The 25216-nt window shown below is 46.9% G+C and overlaps 1 protein-coding gene and 1 long non-coding RNA gene across 9 annotated transcripts in view; one reads left to right on the top strand and one right to left on the bottom strand.

Moving 5' to 3' along the window:
- The window catches only part of LOC109901825 (kin of IRRE-like protein 3), a 50616-nt gene that overhangs the window by 18182 nt on the left and 7218 nt on the right, over positions 1–25216 (bottom strand). The gene's annotated exons all lie outside the window — the stretch shown is intronic.
- Positions 15954–24478, top strand: LOC116376675 (uncharacterized). The gene is made up of 3 exons (XR_004212119.1): positions 15954–16074; positions 22973–23112; positions 23726–24478. It is a non-coding gene; the product is annotated as an uncharacterized LOC116376675 (long non-coding RNA).

Below are 25216 nucleotides of genomic sequence, written 5' to 3'. Positions count from 1 at the left end.
ATATCGAGCATTTTCATAGGCCGCTCCGCTGGATGGCGCGTTGGGGATTTTCCTCTTTATGTTTGCTGCAGTATAAACATTGATTGCAATTAAGTATCTTGCCCACAGTACCTAAATGTTTACAATGGGCCATCCTTTATCACACTGGCAGGTTGTTAGAAATGGATTACATCTGTTACCTCTGTTACTCTCTCTCTCTGTGTGTCTCTCTCTCTCTGTCTCTCTCTGTCTCTCTGTCTCTCTCTCTGTGTGTCTCTGTCTCTCTGTCTCTCTCTCTCTCTCTCTCTCTCTCTCTGTGTCTCTCTCTCTCTCTGTCTCTCTCTTTTCTCTCACACACACATGTATGGGTACATTTTTATATATAGCCTGTGTGATACAGACTGACAAATTGCTTCACACCATGGAGTGATTCATTGCATTCCAAATTCCTTATTGAGAATGCTCAACAAAACATCTCCGCTGGCTAATGAGTCATTGCATATTCCTTTAATTCCTCCTTGCTGAATTAGCCAATTCCTTGACGGTGTATTAGCAGCTTAATTACATGGATACATTTCTGACAGGGGAGAGAGGGAGTAAAGGAGAGGACAGGAGGGGAGAGGGAGTAAAGGAGAGGACAGGAGGGGAGAGGGAGTAAAGGAGAGGACAGGAGGGGAGAGGGAGTAAAGGAGAGGACAGGAGGGGAGAGGAGTAAAGGAGAGGACAGGAGGGGAGAGAGGGAGTAAAGGAGAGGACAGGAGGGGAGAGAGGGTGTAAAGGAGAGGACAGGAGGGGAGAGGGAGTAAAGGAGAGGACAGGAGGGAGAGGGAGTAAAGGAGAGGACAGGAGGGGAGAGGGAGTAAAGGAGAGGACAGGAGGGGAGAGGGAGTAAAGGAGAGGACAGGAGGGGAGAGGGAGTAAAGGAGAGGACAGGAGGGGAGAGAGGGAGTAAAGGAGAGGACAGGAGGGGAGAGAGGGTGTAAAGGAGAGGACAGGAGGGAGAGGGAGTAAAGGAGAGGACAGGAGGGGAGAGGGAGTAAGGAGAGGACAGGAGGGGAGAGGGAGTAAAGGAGAGGACAGGAGGGGAGAGGGAGTAAAGGAGAGGACAGGAGGGGAGAGGGAGTAAAGGAGAGGACAGGAGGGGAGAGAGGGAGTAAAGGAGAGGACAGGAGGGGAGAGAGGGTGTAAAGGAGAGGACAGGAGGGGAGAGGGAGTAAAGGAGAGGACAGGAGGGGAGAGGGAGTAAAGGAGAGGACAGGAGGGAGAGGGAGTAAAGGAGAGGACAGGAGGGGAGAGGGAGTAAAGGAGAGGACAGGAGGGGAGAGGGAGTAAAGGAGAGGACAGGAGGGGAGAGGGAGTAAAGGAGAGGACAGGAGGGGAGAGGGAGTAAAGGAGAGGACAGGAGGGGAGAGGGAGTAAAGGAGAGGACAGGAGGGGAGAGAGGGAGTAAAGGAGAGGACAGGAGGGGAGAGAGGGTGTAAAGGAGAGGACAGGAGGGGAGAGAGGGTGTAAAGGAGAGGACAGGAGGGGAGAGGGAGTAAAGGAGAGGACAGGAGGGGAGAGGGAGTAAAGGAGAGGACAGGAGGGGAGAGGGAGTAAAGGAGAGGACAGGAGGGGAGAGGGAGTAAAGGAGAGGACAGGAGGGGAGAGGGAGTAAAGGAGAGGACAGGAGGGGAGAGGGAGTAAAGGAGAGGACAGGAGGGGAGAGGGAGTAAAGGAGAGGACAGGAGGGGAGAGGGAGTAAAGGAGAGGACAGGAGGGGAGAGGGAGTAAAGGAGAGGACAGGAGGGGAGAGAGGGAGTAAAGGAGAGGACAGGAGGGGAGAGGGAGTAAAGGAGAGGACAGGAGGGGAGAGGGAGTAAAGGAGAGGACAGGAGGGGAGAGGGAGTAAAGGAGAGGACAGGAGGGGAGAGGGGCCGTGGGTGTGAAGTGGTCCTCGTGTGTTGCTGTCTACCGTCTCTCTCTCGCTCTCTCTCTCACACACACACACACACACATTCAGTCTACTTACAGAGGGACCCTTGTCAATTGGCTGCCATTGAAACTACACTGAAAAGGAAGGTGGATGACCTGTGGGTTTATTTGTTCTAAACACCTTATTGAGGAGGTGTGTTTGTGTCTGTGTGCGTATGGTACAAGTTCTGCGTGGGAAAGGTAATGATGGGCTGGTACTTTTCAAAAACAGGTAACACCTCTGACCCGTGTGTGTGTGTGTGTGTGTGTGTGTGTGTGTGTGTGTGTGTGTGTGTGTGTGTGTGTGTGTCCATCCCTCCAGTACAAGGTCAAAACATATTTTAATCCCAATTTTTCTAAATGGAATATCATTTCACGGCAGTGGATGCACAGAGGTTAGTGTGTGTGTGTGTGTGCCTCTGAGTGTGTGCCTGTGTGTTTGTTGTAGCATAAATAGGACAAGCAAATTGTAAGGGATTTGAGGACACATTAAGCAGTTACTTTGACATAGTGACTTGCGTTCTCCGTCACACGGTCAGAGTTAAGTCCAGAACAGCAGGGCTGACATGGAGCATAACATATTAAAGAGCTTTGCAGTCCCCTGGCACCAGCCTTCCTCTCTCTCTGTGCCATCTGAACGGATAGGGAGGGAGGGAGGCACACTGCTGCTGATGGGGAGAGGATGGACAGATGTCTGCAATGATCCGCTACTGGGCATCTGCACTGGGGACTAACATGGCCTTGATGGAATTATGGGGAAGTGTGTCTGTGTGTGGCAATGTGTATCTGTGTGTCCTGTTCTAATCTCAGTGTAGACCAATTAAGTAGTGGATGTGACCTTTGGGTGCACTGGGGCTAACTACTGAAAGCAGCAAATCACTATAATCATAATCTTTCATGCCATCATAGCGGCCTGGCTAAAACAGGCCTGGAAGTCCTAAACCCCAAAAAGGGATCTCGCAACCGCACACACGCATGCACACACGCACACACGCACACACGCATGCACACACACACACACGCATGCACACACACACACACGCATGCACACACACACACACAAACACTTTATATATATTTAACACTTAAGTGTCCTCGTCATGCTAGTGTAGTTTCCATGGATAAGCAGGGAGACTTAACAACCTACTTCAGCTACACAGGCTCCCCTTGGTTATACAATGAAACTTAAAGTGTGTGTGTGTGTGGAGACTCAGGCTAAGAGGTTCTGAGCTCAGTAGAGGCAGGAACAGTTTCTATTTTAGGATAATCTTGAGCGTCCTCTCTTCCCATCCACTGAAGTCCGGCTCTAGAGAGCACCGCCCCGATCTAACAGGCTCTATAAACATGAGCACTCTCAACTTGACTGGGCAATTGCTCCATGCAGTAATAATTACAAATGTCAAAAAATATAATCAAATATCTACTGGTGTCCTGTACACTCTGACAGTAGCAGTGTTCTATGTGTCTGTGGTGTTGGTGTGTATATTCCACAGTGGCAGTGTGCTATGTGTCTGTGGTGTTGGTGTGTATATTCCACAGTGGCAGTGTGCTATGTGTCTGTGGTGTTGGTGTGTATATTCCACAGTGGCAGTGTGCTATGTGTCTGTGGTGTTGGTGTGTATATTCCACAGTGGCAGTGTGCTATGTGTCTGTGGTGTTGGTGTGTATATTCCACAGTGGCAGTGTGCTATGTGTCTGTGGTGTTGGTGTGTATATTCCACAGTGGCAGTGTGCTATGTGTCTGTGGTGTTGGTGTGTATATTCCACAGTGGCAGTGTGCTATGTGTCTGTGGTGTTGGTGTGTATATTCCACAGTGGCAGTGTGCTATGTGTCTGTGGTGTTGGTGTGTATATTCCACAGTAGCAGTGTTCTATGTGTCTGTGGTGTTGGTGTGTATATTCCACAGTGGCAGTGTGCTATGTGTCTGTGGTGTTGGTGTGTATATTCCATAGTAGCAGTGTTCTATGTGTCAGTGGTGTTGGTGTGTATATTCCACAGTGGCAGTGTTCTATGTGTCAGTGGTGTTGGTGTGGATATTCCACAGTGGCAGTGTTCTATGTGCCAGTGGTGTTGGTGTGGATATTCCACAGTGGCAGTGTTCTATGTGCCAGTGGTGTTGGTGTGGATATTCCACAGTGGCAGTGTTCTATGTGTCAGTGGTGTTGGTGTGGATATTCCACAGTAGCAGTGTTCTATGTGTCGGGGGTGTTGGTGTGGATATTCCACAGTGGCAGTGTTCTATGTGTCTGTAGTGTTGGTGTGTATATTCCACAGTGGCAGTGTTCTATGTGTCAGGGGTGTTGGTGTGGATATTCCACAGTAGCAGTGTTCTATGTGTCGGGGGTGTTGGTGTGGATATTCCACAGTGGCAGTGTTCTATGTGTCTGTAGTGTTGGTGTGTATATTCCACAGTGGCAGTGTTCTATGTGTCAGGGGTGTTGGTGTGGATATTCCACAGTGGCAGTGTTCTATGTGTCAGGGGTGTTGGTGTGGATATTCCACAGTGGCACTGTTCTATGTGTCTGTGGTGTTGGTGTGTATATTCCACAGTGGCAGTGTTCTATGTGTCTGTGGTGTTGGTGTGGATATTCCACAGTGGCAGTGTTCTATGTGTCAGTGGTGTTGGTGTGTATATTCCACAGTGGCAGTGTTCTATGTGTCTGTGGTGTTGGTGTGTATATTCCACAGTGGCAGTGTTCTATGTGTCTGTGGTGTTGGTGTGGATATTCCACAGTGGCAGTGTTCTATGTGTCAGTGGTGTTGGTGTGTATATTCCACAGTGGCAGTGTTCTATGTGTCAGTGGTGTTGGTGTGGATATTCCACAGTGGCAGTGTTCTATGTGCCAGTGGTGTTGGTGTGGATATTCCACAGTGGCAGTGTTCTATGTGCCAGTGGTGTTGGTGTGGATATTCCACAGTGGCAGTGTTCTATGTGTCAGTGGTGTTGGTGTGGATATTCCACAGTAGCAGTGTTCTATGTGTCGGGGGTGTTGGTGTGGATATTCCACAGTGGCAGTGTTCTATGTGTCTGTAGTGTTGGTGTGTATATTCCACAGTGGCAGTGTTCTATGTGTCAGGGGTGTTGGTGTGGATATTCCACAGTGGCAGTGTTCTATGTGTCAGGGGTGTTGGTGTGGATATTCCACAGTGGCACTGTTCTATGTGTCTGTGGTGTTGGTGTGGATATTCCACAGTGGCAGTGTTCTATGTGTCAGGGGTGTTGGTGTGGATATTCCACAGTGGCAGTGTTCTATGTGTCAGGGGTGTTGGTGTGGATATTCCACAGTAAAAGAGAGAATAAGAGGGGGAGGAAGCACAAGCAGAAAAAAAAGAACACAAAATAATCAGCAAAAAAATGTCTCGCTCGGAATAAACAAGCCCTCTCCCCAAATACCATCTATTATACTGTGTCTAGATAAGGCCTCTAAATCGGGCTGCAAATGCAAGCTCCATTTCTCTGTACTGAATGGTTATCCTTTTGTTTTGACTCAGGGTCTTTTGTCTTCCTCTCATTGTCTCTTGCTGCATGTGTTTGTGTGTGTATATGTGTGTGTATGTGTAAATATCCCGCTGTATGTGTGAGCGTGTGTAAAACGACAGCACATAATACTTAGGCAGCCGAGCAAAATAATTTGTTCCAATGGGGATCCCTGCTCCCTACCGTCTCAGGTCTGATTGGGCCAGGCTGTAATCTCATTACCATGTCTCCTACAGGAGTTGTGTGGACTTTGAGAGAAGCGAGCAGAGGATACCACCCACCACCCAAACACCAACATAGTCTCTAGTCTCCAGACACAGACACAGGCTGAATCTGTGACTGCCTGCATCTGCTTCTCTGGTCTTAGGACATGGTCCTGGCTGAAGCATTCCTGTGTTTCTCTCTCCCTTTATCTGGCCTTGTCTCTCATGCCTTATCACCTCCCCACCTTGCATTCCAGACACACTTTTCTTCTCTCTCTATCCATAACCCCCCTTTTCTCCCCTTTGTGTATTTTTGTGTCTAAATTGCAGTCTAACAGCTTTTTAAGAGCTGTTTTGCTGGAGTTTAATCCTCCTAGCCTCCCCTTCCAGCCTTTCTTCCATTGTGAAGATTCTTGGCTCAGACCGGGACCTCTTTTATACGGAGAAGATCGGCTCATCCATCCACCCGCCTGCCCCCCCTCCCCTCCCCTCCCCTCACCACCCAACACCCTCCATACCCACCATTCTCTTCTACCATCCCTCCGTCCCTCCACACGTCAGCCTCTCCGCCAGATTCCCCCATCCCCCCTTCCTCTGTGTGTCTCTCATACTATAGAGTCAGTCAGCCATGATCCCTGAAATCAGTGTCTTGCAAGCTCCTTTTCAGAGTTATATAAGGTGTTACTAATTGTTGATTTGCCTTCTCCATGGCTCTTTCTGACACCACTCGCCTTCTCCTCTACACACTACCCCCGTCAGCATCGTTACCCAGCCTTCCTGTCCCTCTCTCTCTCTCTCTCTCTCTCTCTCTGTTCTCCATCTCTTTCTCTATTTCTCTCTCTCATTCACACACTCACTAATTCTCTCTCTCCCTATCCCTTTATCCTCCTCTTTTTCTCCATCCCTGGCGTGAAAATTGCAAGGGTTTGTGTCAGCTTGTCAACACACTGTGCTAGAAGAACCAGGACAGCAGGAGGCAACAACAAGAAAAGACACACTGGAGTGAAAACCTGAGGTACTGTACGGTTGTAAAGAAAAATAACCATAAAAGTGGTCTCCTGTCAGGTCTCCATTGTAAAGGGTCAGGGCTGTAAGAGGTGATTGATGGAATGCTGTAATCAGTCCGTCACATGTGCTGTCACCCTGCAAGATGTTGATTTCCACGCTGCTCCCATCAGGGCGAGGCGGACTGTGAGGGAGGCGGGCCAAGGAGGAGCTGATCGCATGGGCAAGCAGCGGCTGTGTCTCCCTGGGCACCTGCCACCACAGACACAGTGGATGGAGTGATAGAGAGGTAGAGAGGAAAGGAGGAGGGGACCGAGGGGTGCTGAAGGGAAGAATACTGTGTGTGTGGAGTGTGTGTGTCTGTGTAGGGTGTGTGTGTCTGTGTAGGGTGTGTGTGGAAGTGTGTGGAGTGTGTGTCAGAGACACTGGCACGGACACTTCCTGTGCTCTCTCTGGTGTCTCTAGCGAGCAGGAGAAGTTCTCTGAGTGTCATTATACCACAGTTGCCATCCCATCCACTGCTCCACTCCAGTGCCTAAGAGCTGACGCTATACAGGGGGTGGCTGGCTGACTGGCTGACTCTAGAACTGGAAATGCAAAGCGGAGGGCAGGAGAGGGGGTTGGCGGTATAAAATTGTCTGTACACATCAGCCAACAGTCTTGACAAGATGTTGATTGAGCCAGCCTTGTCATTTGGTTCCCTCTTGCCCCCTGGTGTTTTCAGTACAAGACAGCTGCTGGCTGTGTCATACTCACTCCTAGTCCGCCCCCTCGATCTCTCTCTCCTCTGTCTCTCCCTCCTTCTCTCTAGTACCCAGTATAATTGACTGTGCTTTTAAATCCTTAACTTCTTGTGCCGTTTGCAAAACCCTGGGTTTAGTGTGCACACAACAGCTGACATGCTGGATCAAATGGCACTAGTGCTCAACATGTGACGGGAGGCCTAACTGCTCAAAGATGGGACGCAAATAAATAAATAAACTCTTCTTCTTACATCCACCCCACTTCGCTCCCCTGCTGCAGAAAACCACAAGTAAACAACAACAAATAATTAAACAATAAAAGATCTTTTCAATGTTTTATAGATTTTTAATGTTAAAAAGTGTCTCCTCCCCTTTCTCGCTCTCTTGCACTTTCTCTCAAAGGCAAAGGAAATGAAAACAAAGGAATTCTCCACTTAGTCTCCACCACTGGGACTGGGCCCAATGCCCTGGGGTGTCAATTAATTTAGTCCAGGGATTTGTGGCCTACACTTCCTAATTGAGCCCATTGGAGGTCCCCTTGGCTCTTTGCGATAAGAAGTAGTGCTTTTCATAATGAATTCTTCCTTTATTATGATTCTTTTTTAATTAGGGTGGTAACGTTGTAAATGTATGCATGTCAGTACTATTGTTGCCTGCTGATGCTGCTGTGCTGTGTGCTGGTGTTGTTGAACTATAAAGCAGAGGCAACCTCTGTCAGTAACAGTGGTGGCGGCACATTGAAGTCAAAGCAATTTTTTGTGTGTGTGTTTGAAAATAAAGAAAGACTGGTTCAATGAGAGTCTCATTAGTGCTGCTTAATGTGTGTGCTTTATAAAGCTTAGAGGTTCATGTCGAATTGGCATCCATTCCGTTGAAGCTTCCCTCTAATTTGAGATGGAATTTTCTTCTCTTCCCAGGACCTGACAGAGGGCTTCAGAGGGAGAAAATGACTTGTGTGTGAACTGTATATCCAACAGGGATAAACATGAATGTAATTAAACCATTTCACAATGCTTTTTATTCGTTTTCACTCTCACGGTTGCATCACACAATTTTTTATTTTTTTGTCTAGGCTACTCTTCCCCACACCTCTGGAACACCTCTGGCACGTAACTTCTAGCGATTACACAAATTACCCAGCGACGTCCCGGGAGAGCCATAGATCCCGGGGAAACAGCATAGACCTCTCCTCCACAACCCCAGCACCTGTCTCCTCTTACAAACCGTCTTCAAACCGTCGTTTACTCATCAATGTCCGCAGTTTCACCGGCCACCACCGTTTCTATTCCCCTTTCTCTGGGAAAGATGGGGAAAAAGGCAAGTTGTGATAAAATGGCAAACTTTATTCCGTTCATCAGATTACATCTGCCTTGAGACACTCTTTTACAATTGGTGATGACTAAGGGCTTTCAGAGTACAATAAAGAGAGGAGAGGGGGAAGGAAACGTTACCTGGCGAACTCAATACATCCTGCTTTGGGAAAGAAGGGAATAACCGGATTTCCTGAAACTCCATTTCTTAAGCGTTGATTAGTGCAGCCGCGTAATTAGAGTGAAATGTGAAGTCAGGGTTTTTTTCCTTCAGATTCCACCGCTTCCTCTAGAAAAAGCAGGCCGTGATTAATGAATAAATGATTAATGAGAGAACAAATTAATCAATTAATTATTAAGCAAGCACTCTGAACAAGAAGATGGGGAGGATGGCAGCCAGCAGGGAAGAAAAGGGATGGAGGGATGGGTTGAGGTGTATGGTATTAGAAAGAGGGGGATTTGGAGGGAAGGGTCTGCCTGTTTGTTCACTCAGTTTGTATAGTTTTTCCGAGGTGGGTGGGAGGGAGGGAGACGGAAGACAAGAGTGAAGCCAACCCTTTAACATTTGTTCAGCTCGTGTCTTCTTCTCTGTAAACTCCTGACTCAGCTAGTACTGTCTTGTAAGTGCTGATCTTGTATAGTCAGGCTTTGCAACTTCTCCAGTACATCAAGGCTGTAGTCATGTGGTTGTGTAATGGTGGAGCCTGGCAGAACCTCAAACTACTATGAGGCGGTCTGTGGGCACTGGGCGGCGATGTTGGTGGGCGGTTCTGCTGCCATGCGACCACACGGCCAACACCGAATGCCCCCCTTCCCTCTTCCGCAGATAACCCAAAGTAACCCACCCCACCCCACCCCCTGGCTTTAAGTAGGACACCCCATCAATCTTTGATAATGTGCGGCGTGGGCCTCTCCAGTGTGACCAGGGGCTGATGAGACATCGCGGCGGGGACTTGATGTAAGAAATGTGGGCCTGGACTGTAATTGTGATCTACTGTAGTGTTTCCAGCCAAGTTGGACCTTTTTTTCTTCCATATTCATCGCTGCAGTGATATAAAATATGTGTGATCTATTCCCCCCTCAGGATCCCCCCCCCCCCTTCTCCCCCTTTACACTTTACTCAGTGCTGGGGGGACTGGCAAATGTCCCATAGTGCACACACAACAGGATATGACACACAAAATATTATTTTATGATGGGATAGGTTTACTGAGGGCCATTAAAATGCAACATAACTATAAAGCCTATCCTCCTCCACCCTACTCTTACCCCAACCTCCTCCCTTCTTACTCCAGGAAAACATATCCTCAAAGCTTGAACAGGAGAGGAATAGCTTTCATCCCGGCTTGGTATCCTTCCTGGCATTTATTGCTGGCCTTATTAGCAGAGTTGTGAGTGGCAGAGGCAGAGAGAGAGGGGCAGAGAGACATCACAGCAGCAACATTTCTGACCCGTTGCCACAAGAAAAGGCCAACCAGAGAAGAACAAACACCATTGTACATATTTATGTTTATTTAGTTTCCCTTGTGTACTTCAACTATTTGCATATCATTACAACACTGTATATAGCCATTATATGACATGTGGAATGTCTCTATTCCTTTGGAGTGGAATGTTGAGTCATGTTTACTGTTCATTTTTTATTATCTATTTCACTTGCAATGGCAATGTAAACACATGTTTACCATGCCAATAAAGCCCTTTGAATTGAACTGAATTGAGAGAGAGGGGGGCTGCAGGGAGGGTCTCTAAGGGCCCTCTGGAGAGAAGGCTGCTGCAGCCCTGTGGAAGAACAGAGAGATGGGGCCACAGCACAGGGCATCATCCTCAGCCTGCTTGTAATGCCTGGTAAAGGCCCTTCTCTCTCTCTCTCTCTCTCTCTCTCTAACTCTCTCTCTCTCTCTCTCTCTCTCTCTCTCTCTCTCTCTCTCCATATCTCTAACTCTCTCTCCATATCTCTAACTCGTGTATCCCGGGTGTTGACTCACTGGTGCTGTTTTCTGGCCTAATGGCAGCGTGGAATTGCAGATTTCCTCAGAGCTCAGTGGGTGTGAATGGGTCTTTGTCCTGCTGGCTGGGCTGACCCATTGACTGGGGGACCTGGACATATGGTCCCTGACTGTGTGATGTGCTGGGACGTGACTAGCTGATGAATGCTGTGGGCTGGGTCCTTGACCTCTGCCTGGCCCTTAACACCTTGCCTGCCTGAGCAAAGCTGGTGGCTTGATAAACTTAACCACTTCATTGTGTCACTCCATTTTTCTGGAGTGGGGTTTATTATTTGGGGGTTCGTTAGTTGAGGGACAGTTGTGTGACTGTTTCACCACTCACACTCAAACACACACACAAAGGAAAAGACACAAACAAACACACAGAGATGCAAACAGAGAAAATACACGCACACACACAAAGAGAGAGGACTAGAGAGAGAGAGACACACACACACCCACACGTTGCTCTGTAACTTGCCAATCTGCCTGGCTGCAGTAATGGATAGTCTTGGTGCCAGTATCTTTGATGTTCAGACGTATACTAGGATAATCTCACTGTGCCTCAGTGTGATAAGGCCTTTAAATTAAGTGTCTAACAAGGACGTCCAGGGAGTCCACAACGGTGACATTGCACCCAAGTATAGCCCCATCAAGCAGGGAAATGGACCACTATCTACCCACACCATGACTGTCCACTCCAAACAGCAGCCAAAAGGTTTTAGTGCTATTATGCCAAACGGCTATCTCTCTTCTCTCTCTGCAAATACTGATTTATACATTTTTTCATTTGCAGTTCACAGCTCTGTCTTTGGCCCCTGGTTTGTGGCCCTGATAAACAAGTGGAGCATTGCAGGCTCTTAAAGCCATCCGGGGAGATTATCGATCATTAGACAGAGCGTGGAGATAACCCTCTCAGCTGGCCATATCGTCTCTACAGGATATGGTATGAATCACAGGAAGTTGAGATCAATCTACTGTATATAGATTGTGCCTCTTGATTACAGATAGGAGAAAAAAAATCCCATTTGGCTTAAACCACCCCAATGCCTGGGAGTGTGTATATGTGTGTGTTTAAGCACAAGAGAGAGAGAATATTGGGAAAGAGAGAGATTGTGTGGCATATCATATCTTTTTCTATTTCCGTGACTTCTGGGGTTTGCTGAAGCCACCTCTCTGCCTCCCATCTTATTCCACCACCGCCATGCAATCTGTCCCACCTCCACTCCTTCACTCTCCTCAGCCTGGCCTACTCTTACATCCCCCTTCTTGAGGAAGGCTTCTTTTAAATCAGAATTAAAACAGACTCCAAACCTCCAGCTCTCCAAGGGGCCGGCTGAAAGCAGCCTAGAACAATCAAGCAGACAGATTAGAATTGAAAAGAAAAGAGGAGGAAGGAGAGTGGGAGAACCGGAGAGAGGGCAAACCTCTCTCCCTTCTTCCCTTCTTCCCTCCCCCTCTCCTCCCTCCTTCGGCTCTGTCCCTCCTTGTCCCTGACAAGGTAAAGAGAGCTTGTAGAGGGGCGTGTTATACAGTGCTGTGGGACACAAGTTAGAGTAGAGTGGTAACACCAGGCCAACTTTACTTTCATCACCTAGCCTACACTCATCCCCCACCCTTTCACTAATATTCTCTCTCTCCCTCTCTCCTCTCTTTTTCCTCTCTGGTCCCCCCCTCTCTATCTTTGCCGGCTCTTACATATTGCCTGTGAGAATGGCAAACAGAGGCTTCTTAAAGCACTCCTCAGAGAGCTATTTGTCATCCCCCTTTCCTGGGTTCTCTCTCTTTCTCTCCCCTTCTCTTTTAACAAGGTGGAACGAGACTAATCCCCTAGAGGCGGCTGTTTGAGCGATAAGGTTAAAATGGGCAGAAAAATTGGGGAAGATTATTTGATATTGGACAGATTGAATTATCTGGAGTGAGAGGGAGGGAGGGAAGGGAGTAGAGCAAAATAATTGTTCTGCAGTGCCCCAGGAGGAAGGGCTAGTGTGGAGGAGGAGAGAAAAGAGAGTGAGAGAGAGAGAGTCTGGTTTTATATGAATGGTCATCAAACTCAAAAACAAGTCAGGAGAACGAAAAAGGTCTTATTTTTTCCTCTCAAGAGTCCAATCTTCCCAATCCACATCCCTGCTAATTTGACTGTGAAAACGGAGTCTGTCTGAGTTGAGCCAGGAATTATACATATGTGTGAACTTTCTCGCTGGCGTTGTGGCGAATAAAACTTGTTGCCCCCCCTGATTAGGCTTGTGTTCAGGTCTCTCATGTTCCCACTCGCCCCCCTGCGCTAATTACAGAGTGGACTAATTCATGTAAAGTGTCAGAGAGGACCCTGCCATCACATGCACACACACAGTCTAACACGGGAGAGAGAACGGTCTAACACGGGAGAGAGAACGGTCGAACACATGAGAGAGAACGTTCTAACACGGGATAGAGAACGGTCTAACACGGGATAGAGAACGTTCTAACACGGGATAGAGAACGTTCTAACACGGGATAGAGAATGTTCTAACACGGGATAGAGAACGTTCTAGCACGGGATAGAGAACGGTCTAACACGGGATAGAGAACGGTCTAACACTGGAGAGAGAACGGTCTAACACTGGATAGAGAACGGTCTAACACGGGAGAGAGAACGATCTAACACGGGAGAGAGAACGATCTAACACGGGATAGAGAACGGTCTAACACGGGAGAGAGAACGGTCTAACACGGGAGAGAGAACGGTCTAACACGGGAGAGAGAACGGTCTAACATGGGAGAGAGAACGGTCTAACACGGGAGAGAGAACGGTCTAACACGGGAGAGAGAATGGTCTAACATGGGATAGAGAACAGTCTAACACAGGAGAGAGAACGGTCTAACATGGGATAGAGAACGGTCTAACACGGGAGAGAGAACGGTCTAACATGGGATAGAGAACGGTCTAACACTGGAGATAGAACGGTCTAACACTGGAGAGAGAACGGTCTAACACGGGAGAGAGAACGGTCTAACACTGGAGAGAGAACGGTCTAACACGGGAGAGAGAACGGTCTAACACGGGAGAGAGAACGGTCTAACACGGGAGAGAGAACGGTCTAACACGGGAGAGAGAACGGTCTAACACGGGAGAGAGAACGGTCTAACATGGGATAGAGAACGGTCTAACACGGGAGAGAGAACGGTCTAACATGGGATAGAGAACGGTCTAACACTGGAGATAGAACTGTCAACACTGGAGATAGAACGGTCTAACACTGGAGAGAGAACGGTCTAACACGGGAGAGAGAACGGTCTAACACGGGAGAGAGAACGGTCTAACACGGGAGAGAGAACGGTCTAACACGGGAGAGAGAACGGTCTAACACGGGAGAGAGAACGGTCTAACACGGGAGAGAGAACGGTCTAACACGGGAGAGAGAACGGTCTAACACGGGAGAGAGAACGGTCTAACACGGGAGAGAGAACGATCTAACACGGGATAGAGAACGGTCTAACACGGGAGAGAGAACGGTCTAACACGGGAGAGAGAAAGGTCTAACACGGGAGAGAGAACGGTCGAACACATGAGAGAGAACGTTCTAACACGGGATAGAGAACGGTCTAACACGGGATAGAGAACGTTCTAACACGGGATAGAGAACGTTCTAACACGGGATAGAGAATGTTCTAACACGGGATAGAGAACGTTCTAGCACGGGATAGAGAACGGTCTAACACGGGATAGAGAACGGTCTAACACTGGAGAGAGAACGGTCTAACACTGGATAGAGAACGGTCTAACACGGGAGAGAGAACGATCTAACACGGGAGAGAGAACGATCTAACACGGGATAGAGAACGGTCTAACACGGGAGAGAGAACGGTCTAACACGGGAGAGAGAACGGTCTAACACGGGAGAGAGAACGGTCTAACATGGGAGAGAGAACGGTCTAACACGGGAGAGAGAACGGTCTAACACGGGAGAGAGAATGGTCTAACATGGGATAGAGAACAGTCTAACACAGGAGAGAGAACGGTCTAACATGGGATAGAGAACGGTCTAACACGGGAGAGAGAACGGTCTAACATGGGATAGAGAACGGTCTAACACTGGAGATAGAACGGTCTAACACTGGAGAGAGAACGGTCTAACACGGGAGAGAGAACGGTCTAACACTGGAGAGAGAACGGTCTAACACGGGAGAGAGAACGGTCTAACACGGGAGAGAGAACGGTCTAACACGGGAGAGAGAACGGTCTAACACGGGAGAGAGAACGGTCTAACACGGGAGAGAGAACGGTCTAACATGGGATAGAGAACGGTCTAACACGGGAGAGAGAACGGTCTAACATGGGATAGAGAACGGTCTAACACTGGAGATAGAACGGTCTAACACTGGAGATAGAACGGTCTAACACTGGAGAGAGAACGGTCTAACACGGGAGAGAGAACGGTCTAACACGGGAGAGAGAACGGTCTAACACGGGAGAGAGAACGGTCTAACACGGGAGAGAGAACGGTCTAACACGGGAGAGAGAACGGTCTAACACGGGAGAGAGAACGGTCTAACACGGGAGAGAGAACGGTCTAACACGGGAGAGAGAACGGTCTAACACGGGAGAGAGAACGATCTAACACGGGATAGAGAACGGTCTAACACGGGAGAGAGAACGGTCTAACACGGGAGAGAGAAAGGTCTAACACGGGAGAGAGAACGGTCTAACACGGGAGAGAGAATGGTCTAACACGGGATAGAGAACAGTCTAACACGGGAGAGAGAACGGTCTAACACGGGAGAGAGAACGGTCTAACACGGGAGAGAGAACGGTCTAACACGGGAGAGAGAACGGTCTAACACGGGATAGAGAACGGTCTAACACGGGAGAGAGAACGGTCTAACACGGGAGAGAGAACGGTCTAACACGGGAGAGAGAACGGTCTAACACGGGAGAGAGAACGGTCTAACACGGGAGAGAGAACGGTCTAACACGGGAGAGAGAACGGTCTAACACGGGAGAGAGAACGGTCTAACACGGGAGAGAGAACGGTCTAACACGGGATAGAGAACGGGGGAAGAAACACACCCGCCCGCGCGCAGGCAAGAGACAAGCCATCGTCACCTCAGCAGCCTCACAAAGCGATTCATTAATTTGTGTGAAAACACACACACACACGGTACACACACACACACACACACACACACACACACACACACACAAATACACACACTAATGTTATGGGTATTCTGAGAAGCTGTTGCTCATTAACACATTACCCAGAAGGGAGGGAGAGAGAGAGAATAAATTAGAGAAAAGAAGAGTGGTTGGTTATATGGAGCAGAGAGGGGGAACATTTTGACCCCAGTGTTGTGTTTGTACCTTTGTGGTGTTGGCTAACACAGTTCATGTTTCACACAAGATGGCAGCTTCCTCTTCCGTACCCCCGGCGGTAAGTGTTGTTGGATTCGACATTTTGAACATTGAGATATTAAAGACATGATAGATCAGATGCATAGTATATTAAGGAGTGAAAGAGACTGAGTCTCTGTAGAAAGACAGATAGCTGTGGAATGTGTTGGGTGGACAAGAGGAGAGCAATGTGTTGATACAGGGGAGACAGATGGAGGGGTTGAGGTCAGGAGGTCAGGTCAGATCCCCTGAAGGGAGTAATAAGGGTTTGGTATCTTGTTACTCTTTTCCTGTTAAACCATAAGATGTAAGGATTGGAGAGAAGGAGGAGTGTCTTAAGTGGGATATATATATATCTGGATGGCAGAAATGTTGGGTTGTCTGAATTACAGCTGTACAGAACCTTTGGGAAGAATTAAACATGGTTAAAGCTTCTAAGGTGTCCGTGAGTTATTTACTCTGAAAAATAAGAACCTAACAGTGTGAAAAGGCTTTTCTTGACCACTGTGTATTTCTAATCAAAGCTGAAGGAAATTAATCAGAAGCAACAGTTGCGATTCGACCCCAGAGGTAAAGGTGGAATTGACATGGCCACTGTTCATTTTCACACCATTAAAGCAAACGTCATGCTCCTACGGCACAACTGAAGAACCATAGATTTCCCCTCCCCATTCATTCCTGTTCTCACCTAAGAAAGCCATGCACCACTTCAAAAACCTATCTGCTGTTAACGAAACCGAACAATAAACAAAAGCATACAACAAACAAAACCTTCACATAATTAGTCACTATTCAAACTCCCGGAGGTGCAAAGACAAAGGAGCCCAAATCTAACTGGCTTTTAAAGACCTCCAAGAACAATCAGAACTCTTTTTTTAAACGAGAGATCACTCTCTCCAGCACCTATGGTTTTTCTAAAGGACTGCTCAGTCAGTTAGGCAGTGTAAGGCAGTTAGGCCGTGGTCTATGGAGCAGTGAATGGCTAATCCAGAGATTGAAGGACCCAGAGCCTCCCTCCTCAAGCCCACGCTGAATGCAGACTGAATGGGCCTCGGAGTAGGACTGATTGCCCCACAGTCTATGGTCAGCTTTTTTTTAAGTAGCCTGTGATTGAGTGGTTCCATTAATGTCCCATTTATCTTCCTTCCCTGCGCCAGAGCTCTGAAAGAGCGGGTGACACTCATGGACACACCCACACAGAGACAGGAGAACCGAGCATGCGCATGGGCGCACGGGCACACTCACTCACACAAACGACACACACACGCATAAACCATCTCTCATACACACACACACACACTGGAGTCGTGACTGGACACAGGCTTTTCAGAACCCCAATATGACCACTTTATGTCTATCTAGTGCACTACGAGCAACTTCAAACTGCCAGCACTGTCACTGTGTTAAAAGATAAACAACTGTGATGGCTTGGTATAATAACTCAATAGTTCTCAAATAACACCCGAAATACTGTCAATCTCTCAATAACTCCAAGGACATGTGTCGCTCAGCATACACGCTTTTAAAATACAGAAGGCCAAATTAATGCAGCTGAAGCCCCTGGGCCCAGGCCCAAGAGGAGGCAAACATATATATATATATATATATATATTTATTTACAACAAATAATAATAAAGGAAATATATACTTGTATATATTATCTACAGTTGAAGTCGGAGGTCGGAAGAGTCATTAAAACTAGTTTTTCAACCACTCCACAAATTTCTTGTTCCCAAACTATAGTTTTGACAAGTCGGTTAGGACATCTACTTTGTGCACGACACAAGTAATTTTTCCAACAATTGTTTACAGACAGATTATTTCACTTACAATTCACTGTATCACAATTCCAGTGGGTCAGAGGTTTACATACACTAAGTTGACTGTGCCTTAAAACAGCTTGGAAAATGCCAGAAAATGATGTCATGGCCTTAGAAACTTCTGATAGGCTAATCATCATTTGAGTCAATTGGGGGTGTACCTGTGGATGTATTTCAAGGCATACCTTCAAACTTAGTGCCTCTTTGCTTGACATCATGGGGAAATCAAAATAAATCAGCCAAGACCTGGATCATCCTTGGGAGCAATTTCCAAAAGCCTGAAGGTACCACGTTCATCTGTACAAACAATAGTACGGCAAGTATAAACACCATGGGACCACGCAGCCATCATACTGCTCAGGAAGGAGATGTGCTCTGTCTCCTAGAGACGTACTTTGGTGCGAAAAGTACAAATCAATCCCAGAACAACAGCAAAGGACCTTGTGAAAATGCTGGAGGAAACAGGTACAAAAGTATCTATATCCACAGTAAAACAAGTCCTATATCGACATAACCTGAAAGGCCGCTCAGCAAGGAAGAAGCCACTGCTCGAAAACCTCCCTAAAAAAGCCAGACTACAGTTTGCAACTGCACATGGGGACAAAGATCATATTTTCTGGAGAAATGTCCTCTGGTCTGATGAAATAAAAATAGAGCTGATTGGCCTTAATGACAATCGTTATGAGGCTTGCAAGCTGAAGATCACCATCCCAACCATGAAGCACGGGGTAGGCAACATCATGTTGTGGGGGTCCTTTGCTGCAGGAGGGACTGGTGCACTTCACAAAATAGATGGCATCATGAGGAAAGAAAATGATGTGGATATATTGAAGCAACATCTCAAGACATCAGTCAGGAAGTTAAAGCTTGGTCGCAAATGGGTCTTCCAAATGAAAAATGGCCCCAAGCATACTTCCAAAGTTGTGGCAAAATGGCTTAAGAACCTTAAGAACCTGTTATGGCTGCGATCTCCGTACAGGGATCAACATCAGGGGAAATTTCAGAGTGACAACTAAAAATACAACTTCGGAACATTAAACATTCTTGAAAATGCAAGTGTCTTACACCCTTCAAAAGATTAGAATCTTGGTAATCAAACTACATTTTCACATCTGAAGGTAAAATTATGACTTACATTCTGATATCTTGCTCTTATTTCTCTTCCCGAGGGCCCCGGTGATCAAATGAAGTGCCGTTTTCTTTGATAAAATCCATTTTTATAGCCTAAATCGAAACATTTTGTAAACCGTTTGTGCCGTAAATTCCATCTCTATCAATTTTTACGGAGCATTCGACGTGATTACCCACTATAAACAATCGTTTATCTAGTCATGGTAGGTTTCAGTGCATTCCTCTGGATGTTTGCAACACAGCCAAACATCATTGTTTTTTTTGCGGGGAGTATTGCCCAAAGTGAACTGATTTGAAGACAAAGAGCAATGACTACCTTACGCACCAATAATTTTAGCGAAGCTTCATTGATTGACTATATTTCTGCCCAATGACCACTGATCTTCTTGAAATCTAGCTGGGTAGATAGCCAATGATCTGAGGTAAACACCAGTATGTAATGGTTTGGGGTTGGACTACAATTCCTTGTTTGTAATCGCACGCGCAGGGAACTCCATTCTCGCCTTGACGATGAGAGGAGTTGCTGTAAGGCTTTTTACTGCTGTGGAATGGGCCAAAATTCACCCAACTTATTGTGGCAAGCTTGTGGAAGGCTACCCGAAATGTTTGACCCAAGTTCAACAATTTAAAGGCAATGCTACCAAATACTAATTGAGTGTATGTAAACTTCTGACCCACTAGGAATGTGATGAAAGAAATAAAAGCTGAAATAAATCATTCTTTCTACTATTAATCTGACATTTCACATTCTTAAAATAAAGTGGTGATCCTAACTGACCTAGGACGGGGCATTTTTACTTGGATTAAATGTCAGGAATAGTGAAGAACTGAGTTGAAATGTATTTGGTGTATATAAACCTCCAACTTCAACTGTATCTACAGTGCCCTGCAAAAGTATTCACCCCCCTTGGCGTTTTTCCAATTTCTTTGCATTTCAACCTATAATTTAAATAGATTTTTATTTGGATTTCATGTACTGGACATACAATACATATTATATATGTAGTGTGTATATATATATTTTTTACTGCAACCGCCAACCATACGAGGATATAGGAGTGTAGACAGCCTGCTGCCACTCTGCTAATACTCAGATGGGGGAGGAGAGGAGGTAGGGAACACGTCAGTAACTGGGGGGCCCTGCCTTCATTGGGTAACTGATTAATAAAAAGTAAAAAATTAACTGCAATAATAAATACATGTGACGCGTCAATTGTGTGAGTCAGGGGCTGGGCCCAAGCAACAAAAAAATGCACATACAGGTAACTAACAAAATAAAGTAAACACCAACATAAAGCATATATATTTATTTGTATTTAACCGTGTGTGTCTTATTAGGGTGTTGGGCAGGCACGAGCTTGGCACCTTGGCATAGATTCTAAAGGTGGACCTATTTTTATTTATTTTTATTTATTTCACCTTTATTTAACCAGGTAGGCTAGTTGAGAACAAGTTCTCATTTACAACTATGACCTGGCCAAGATAAAGCACAGCAGTTCAACACATACAACAACACAGAGTTTCACGTGGAATAAACAAAACATACAGTCAATAATACAGTAGAAGAAGAAACAAAAAAGTCTATATACACTGAGTGCAAATGAGGTGAGGTAAGGCAATAAATAGGACACGGTGGTGAAGTAATTACAATATAGCAATTAAACACTGGAATGGTAGATGTGCAGAAGATGAATGTGCAAATAGAGATACTGGGGTGCACAGGAGCAAGATAAATAAATAAATACAGTATGTGGGTGAGGTAGTTGTTTGGGCTGTTTACAGATGGGCTATGTGCAGTGATCTGTGAGCTGCTCTGACAGCTGGTGCTTAAAGCTAGTGAGGGAGATAAGAGTCTCCAGCGTCAGTGATTTTTGTAGTTCGTTCCAGTTATTGGCAGCAGAGAACTGGAAGGAAAGGCGGCCAAAGGAGGAATTGGCTTTGGGGGTGACCAGAGAGATAAACCTGCTGGAGCGCGTGCTACGAGTGGGTGCTGCTATGGTGACCAGTGAGCTGAGATAAGGCGGGGCTTTACCTAGCAGAGACTTGTAGATGACCTGGAGCCAGTGGGTTTGGCGACGAGTATGAAGCGAGGGCCAGCCAACGAGAGAGTACAGGTCGCAGTGGTGCCAGGAAAATGCATCCCACACCATAACATATACTTTGTATCCCTCATTTACTCAAGTGTTTGGCAGTTACAGGCAATTTGACTATTAAACTCATGGGTACACTAGCTATGGATACCAGTCCTGACTTGAATGGGAATTGCCATCTATGGATTATATTTCTATGGTTGGTTGCAGCAGCCGGTTTGCGTTTTGCAGATTTCAAAGTACAATTGCGGGGAGAAATGTAAAGCAAATGGCTACTGCTGAAAAGAGAAGACTAGTCTGTCTGTAGAACCAATAGAAACAGTTTTCTCAACAACTCACAATTAGATTTCTTAATCCGGCCCTGAAAGTATAACAGGAGCTGCAGGTTTTTCACAAACGATCTTCCCCAGACTGATTAGTCTTGGGCTGTAGTTTCAGACAGTAACCTGTAATCATCTCACTCCAGACATCTCTCCATTGAACAAGTTGAAGGACAGACTGAGGACTTGCTGCTCTTCTGTTGTCTGCCTCCAGCTTACTGCTCCACATGTTCCCCACCTCCTCAACCTCACACACTCACAAACCAGGGTGTGTGTAAAGTGTTGTCGGGGTGTGTGTAGTGGTGCTGGGGTGTGTGTATAGCGGTGCCAGAGAGTGTGTGCTGTGTCTGTAGTGATGGTTTGGCAGGTGGCTGTGTTTGAGGTGTATGAAACAGAGATAAAACGGTGTGTGTTTGTGTGTGTGTCAGGGTTGTGTGAGTGTGTCAGAGTTGTGTGTGTATGTGTCAGGGTTGTGTCTGACGGAGACAGGAGCAGGGCCCTGTGGCCTCACACATGGAGGTTGGAGACCCTTCCAAACAACTGAAAACAAACAGGCACTTCCAGGGACCAGACACTGCCTTGATCTGGAGGAGATCTCTCTATCTCTCTGCTTTCCTCTCCCCATCTCTTTCACCCCCCCTCTCTCTCTCCCTCTCCCCTCTCTCTCTCTTCTGTTTCTCAATGTTAATATTTCTCTCTCCTCCTCTTTCTCTCCCTCTCTCTCTCATTCATCATCTCCCCCCACTCTCTCTCTCCCTCTCTATCCCCTTCCCTCCCCCTCTCCCCGACCTCGCTGCATCAAATGGGGTGACTTTTCAGGCAGCATTGGGCTGCACCTCAATGTGCAGGTTCTGAAGACAGCTTTTCTCTCCTCCTCTCTCTCATCCGTTATCGTTCCATCTCTCTCTGTCTCCTTTACTTTATACCGCACCCTTACACCTCCTGCTTGGCAGCCTTGAACGTTGAAATGGAAAGAGACTTTTCCGTTGTCTACGAATTTCATCTGCACCTCTGTATCTATCTCCCTGTGGCTATCTATCTCTCTTCTCTGCCTATCTCTTTATCTATATGTCTAATTATGCTGTCTCACTTATGTAATTAGAGCAACAACAAAAATGGCTAAACACCCCCCCCCCCCTAGCAGAGCCCTGAGAAAACAAATGATGGAGAACAATGGGTAGAAATGGCTCCTGCACCAAACCACATGATGGATGCAGCCTGGAACTCTGCGTCTCATCCCCCTCTCCCTCCCTCCATCCACTCCTCTCTCCTCCAATGTTATCTCCTGCTCTATCTGTCTCTGTTTGGAAACTCCCTGAAAACCTGCAGTATCTATACTCTCTCCTTCCCTCCCTCCAGCCCAACTATCCTATCAATAGCAGGCTATATCATATGTCATAGACTGACACTGGATTCACACTCACATCATCTTAGACAATGCCATCCCTATTGTGTATGTGTCTGTAACACTCTCCCTCTCTCTCCCCTTCTCTCTTTCCTCCCTTTCTATCTCTGCTTCTCCCTTCCCTCTATCCCTGCTGTTGCTTCTCCCCTACCTCTACCCCCCCCCCCTCCAGACCGTTCCATTCCATGCACCATGGCGGGGACTTTCAAAAGCAAACATACATCATCCTGTAGCAGGAGGGCGTAGAAGCCCAATCTATGGAGGGAACAATCAGTTCAATCTGATGAGTGCTGGGATGCCTACATCGGACAGGTAAAATGTGCTGGAACAATGGAGGGACCAGGGTTGCTTTCAATAAATTCCCTGCTTTTCCCGAAATCAGAAGGAATAAGCAGGAAATCCGTAATCCTTTTGGGAAAACCGGGGAATTTATTGAAAATGTATTGAAAGTATCCGGAATGGTGCAACCCTAGGAGGGACTGCTGCTGACTCCTGGCGAGGGTGCAGGGGTGTAGAGGGTTATAGGGTTCACCCCTGTCAGCTTGGGAAGCACTTAGCTTTCCAGACCCTAACCCTGCTGGAACCCCCCCCCCCCCCCCCGACACACACAGACTTCAAAAAACATTCTGTGTCTTAAGTCCATCTACCTGGCAAAGGGATACCTCAGGTTGTAATGTTTCGCCCTGAGGCGTTGAAACAACCCCTTTCAATTCTTCCTCCCCGGATTCTCACTTCAATTTACATCTTTGTTATTCTTTTAGCTACCCTGTGCTGGGAGAAAAACACAGGTTCGCTTTACACCAATACAAGCATATCCATTACCTTTAATGCTATGCTGCTGGCAGTAAATCCTTCTGACCCCCTCTCTCTCTTTCTCTCTCTCCCTCTCTGTGTCTCTCTCTCTCCCCCCTCCCTCCTCCCCCAGCTAAGGCACAGCTCTCTCTTTCTCTGTCTCTCTGCTCAGACAAACATCTCCTCCCAACCCCCTGTCCAAAGGATCTCCAATGCCTCTCTCTGTGTGAAGCTCCTGCTTTTCATCACCACGGAAGTTGGAGACCCACCTTACCCACCTACTGACTCTCACCCCTATCCCCCAAACCCTCCGCCGCCCCCGGCTGTCGCCCCACCCCTCACTGCACCTCTCATCTCCAACACGGCTCAATAAAATTACCATGTTTGGACATTGAGCGAGCCACCGTTAAAAGCCTGATCGATGAGCTTTGACTGACACCCCTCAGTTGATAGCAAATTGGCCGGCTTTCCTAGCGGCCTCCCACGGAGAGTTTCAAAGCCTTGCTCTAAATTCCCCGCTGGAGGAGAAGGGAGAGAAGAAAAAAAGTTGCTGCACTTTCCGCCAACCCTTCACCCAGCTGTCTGCCACTCAAAACAACACCGTGAGGCAGAGAGACCTACCTTTCTCACTGAGAGAAGGAGGAGGAGAAAGAGAGTTTAAGAAGCGGTTTCCTTTCCTGACTGCCGAGCCCAGTATTTTGTTAACGGTTGAGTCACTATCACAATATTTGCCCTCAGATTCCAGTCAGCTTAAACTGGCAAGAAGCAGGAAGATGGAGCTCTTTGTCTGAGGAGGAGAAAGAAAGAAAGAAGAAAGAAAGAAAGAAAGAAAGAAAGAAAGAAAGAAAGAAAGAAAGAAAGAAAGAAAGAAAGAAAGAAAGAAAGAAAGAAAGAAAGAAAGAAAGAAAGAAAGAAAGAAAGAAAGAAAGAAAGAAAGAAAGAAAGAAAGAAAGAAAGAAAGAAAGAAAGAAGAAAGAAAGAAAGAAAGAAAGAAAGAAAGAAAGAAAGAAAGAAAGAAAGAAAGAAAGAAAGAAAGAGAAAGAAAGAAACAGAGAGAGGGGAAGGAGGGGACCTGAATCCCAGGGGAGCATGAGAGTTGTCCCTCCCTGCACGCACTCAACCCTCTGGTCTCTGTAATGTCCGCCCAGCCCAGCCAGGCCATCGCTTGTTTCCTTGAGTGCATTCCTTTCCCCCTGGTTGGGTTGAGTTGAGTGGAGACATGACATCCTGAGAGATAGAGCGTCATTAATTAGACAGTCAGGCTTTGACTAACCGCTCCATAAAGGGCACATAGCCCCAAAGACGGGAAACACTCATCTCAGCTCATCATCCTCTGCCCCAATGCATGCCCTTGACCCCCTGTCTTAGTGTGTGTGTGTGTGTAGGTGTGTGTGTGTGTGTGTAGGTGTGTGTGTATACTATGAGCAACACATAGTTTAGGGCGTTGCTTTGATAAGCTCCTCATGAGTCACTTATGGACGTGCACACACAACAACCCTCCAAAATAACACACAATGGCCACATGATATTAACGTCGCTCTGCTCAAGAGGAGCCACTGAAAATCGGACCGCATCTCAAGAACGGATTGAGTGGGGAATAAAAATAGATAACTGAGTAGAAAAT

This window comes from Oncorhynchus kisutch, linkage group LG13, assembly GCF_002021735.2.
Source record: "Oncorhynchus kisutch isolate 150728-3 linkage group LG13, Okis_V2, whole genome shotgun sequence".
Taxonomy (NCBI): Eukaryota; Metazoa; Chordata; class Actinopteri; order Salmoniformes; family Salmonidae; genus Oncorhynchus; species Oncorhynchus kisutch.
Note: the sequence above shows the minus strand (reverse complement) of the source record. Positions and strands in the feature narration are given on the sequence as shown.